Raw genomic sequence first — 3,386 nt, forward strand, 5'->3', positions numbered from 1 at the left:
AATAATAATGATGACTATGTTTGAGGATGTGGATAAGTATAAGAGATGACTTCACACTATATACATATCTGAACTGCTTAAATTTTTCACAATAAATGTACCCCAGATTCATACATAAAATGACAATTTACAAAAAAATAAACTAATCTCAGTGTTAGTTTTAAATTTTTGTTTTGCTGTGATGGGGTATTCATTCCTAAATTGTCCAGGCTGGCCTTAAATTCCTGGGTTCAAGAGATCCTCCTGCCTCAGGTGAGTAGCTAGGACATTAGACATGGGTCACCGCACCTGCACCACAACACCCAGCTTGCAAACTTCTTTAAAAGTAGGAAGTGACTGAAGCAATTACAGTTAAAGAAAGCAGATGAGAATATTCACTTGAGGCAAAACACCCACACATACACATTAAGTTTTTTAAAACCAGCAAACTGAAGTACATTCAAAGTGATTAGAATCTTAGAAATCTTAGGTAATTAAAATTTATAATTTGTAATTTCTTGGTAAAGATGGCAGGTTGAACATGCACATCCAACACTAATTATCCCTCAAAGCCCAAATCTCAGCTAAGACAGAAGAACCATGAGTTGAAGCCTAGCCTAGGCAACTTAGCAAGACCCTGTCTTGAAATGAAAATTTTAGAAAGGGCCAGGATGTAAATCAATGCAAAGGTCCTGGGTTCAATTCCTAGTATTGCCAAACTGGAAGAGAAAAGGAAGAGGAAGAGGAAGAAGCAATGGAGAGGGATAGGGAGGATAAGGAAGTAGTGGGGAAAGAATAAATTTAAAATATAAGCTTCCAGCAATGGGGAAAAAAGAGGGAACAGAAATAAAATTTTGAGAATGGAAGTACATGGACAAGTGGTAACTAACTTAGCAGTCTTAAGAAAATCCAAACCCATTGGATAAAGTTGAAAAACACCCTGGTTTGAAAAGCCTCAATAATTTTTGCACCAAAGACAGTTATTTTTGTGCTCCTATTCCATGAAAAATTTGGGTGTGTAATAGTAGCATTGTTCCTTTAGATTTTGTTTACTATAAGACAGTAAAGTAATGGTTTGATTGCAACAAATTGACCAAGAAATATTATTTTGAGGCACTTCAATACGAGATATAAACTCTAATATAAAGTGAAACTGCAAATATTTGACATGTTACAATCAAATCCCTCAACTTCAAGATGTTAGTATTTTATTGTACAGAAAATATCATATTGTACAAAGGAGCTCACAGAAGTGACTAGAATTCAATTTTCCTCCTTAACTCATTACACAATTATTCCTTCCCTTCCAGAACATGGATTGTTCAGTTCATCTCAAAAACATTTATTTAGTATTTACTTTCCCAGACACTATGCTGATGAAAAAGACTGCCAAAGTAAGAAAGTCTTTGCCCTTGAGAAGGTAACATCTAAGTGGAAAGACAAAGGCCATATTGTAATATGGCCAACGCAGTGCTCTAGTAACAGGCGGGAAAGTCAATCATTTAGACAAGCCCAGAAATGAGTCAGGCAAAGGAAGTTAAGAGCTATGCTGAATGAGAGGATTCCTAAGTTTGCTCTTAAGAAATAAGAAAGCAGTTATGTGAAAAACAGCAAAAATGACATTCAAGAAGAGAGGACAAGAGAAAGAAAAGAAAAGGAGTAAGTACAGAAGAGCAAAAGAAAGAAAAAAAGAGGGAAGGAGGAAGGGAGAGATTGAGGGAAAGAGGGAGGAAGAAAACAAAAGACAACAAAAACAAATAGAAGTAGAGTTGGAGCATGAAACTGGGATATGGTAGGGGTGAGGTATGAGATACCACAAGGAAGTCGATACTATTAGAATATAAGCATACCGATTATAAGGGGTGGGAAGTTGACGATACACAGGCCACATCACAGAGGGACTACGAAGTATGCAAAAATTCTTGAGCTTTATCTCATGCACCAGGGTGAAATACTATAGAGCTAAACAACATAGAATCATATTTTACATAAATTGCTCTGGCAGCACTCTGGAGGAAGAATCTGAGAGGGGGCAAGACTGGAGGTGGGGTGACCAGTTAGGAGGCTACTGCAATAGTTCAGGCAGGAAATAATGAGGTCCTGAACTAACAAGTAACCTTCTAACAAGTAACCTTATGATAAAAACCCCTTCAGATGTAAACTAATATTCTAGAATAATCACAGCATAGCACAACAAAATACTAAATTCATTGATACAGTCATATATGTAAAATTTATAATCAAATATATTAACATTTATATACAAATAGTTTTGCCACTATTGGGCTGAGTCATAGATCATCCTTTAAAATTACCTTTTTGACATTAATAAAAAGGACACATTTAGAAAAGCAAAAAGGAAATTAGCTAAAATGCAAAGCATGTATTTATGAGAATTACTAATAATTAACAGGTAGTAATAATTGCCCCCAAGTCATTATTTTAGTGGAAACAAAATGTATATTAGAAATTTAGATTTACGAAGAGGAAAATTATTTAAAATGTGTCACATAAAACATTTAAAATCAAGAACATTATCAGATTCATCCGAACTTTTGAATATATTCATAGTCTAGAATACTAGAGATCTATATTAGTAAAGAAAATAACACCATCAAAGAATAGAAAATTTTAGTAAGGTAGGAAAAATAAAGTCAAGAATCACTTATTGTACAACATAGTGACTATGAATTAATGATGTAATATATTCTTAAAATGACTGACAATGGATTTTTAGTGTTCACCCCACAAAAATGATTAAGTATACAGTAATGCATGTGTTAATTAGTTTGGCTTAACCACTCCACAATGTATACATATACACAAGTTTTGTCAATCAAAAGAAATGAATATTTTTTTAAAATAACATGATCTTGGTCTTAATTTATTTTCAGTCTATCAGGACAAACCTTAGTGAGGTGGAACCATTATATGCATTTTTTAGATGAGAAAACTAAAGCTTAAACAAGTTTATGTACCTAATAACTAGGACTTAATATCTGTCTTCCTTCAAATACTTCAAAGTCATTAAGAGCCATATGTAAATTTAAACATTAGAAGATTATTTCACACATACAGCACTTCATATCAAAAAATCAAGTTTAAGCTTGACTTGGGCAATGAAACAAAGACTTTGGAGTCAAAAAGATCTTAGCTTAGAGGAATTTCTGCCGACTTCCGGGAATCCCCAGACCTAGTCCTAGCCCAGGTCCGGTGAGTGTGTGGAGAGCTTCCTGCTACCCTGCGCCAGCGGGACCAGTCCCAGCCCAGGCGCAGCGTGGGTCGGACCCTCTCCCGCCCCCTCAGGCCGCCCCCCACCCCTCCCGCCGAGTAGGAATTTCTGCCAACTTCCGGGAACCCCCAGACCCAGTCCTAGCCCAGGTCCGGTGAGTGTGTGGAGAGCTTCC

At 36.0% G+C, this 3,386-nt stretch overlaps 1 protein-coding gene across 1 annotated transcript in view; it reads right to left on the bottom strand.

Annotated features, from left to right (window-relative positions):
* Window positions 1–3,386, bottom strand: part of Ift74 (intraflagellar transport 74) — a 112,632-nt gene that overhangs the window by 63,243 nt on the left and 46,003 nt on the right. The window lies entirely within an intron of this gene.

This window comes from Octodon degus, unplaced genomic scaffold, assembly GCF_000260255.1.
Source record: "Octodon degus isolate 3935 unplaced genomic scaffold, OctDeg1.0 scaffold00099, whole genome shotgun sequence".
NCBI classification, from domain to species: domain Eukaryota; kingdom Metazoa; phylum Chordata; class Mammalia; order Rodentia; family Octodontidae; genus Octodon; species Octodon degus.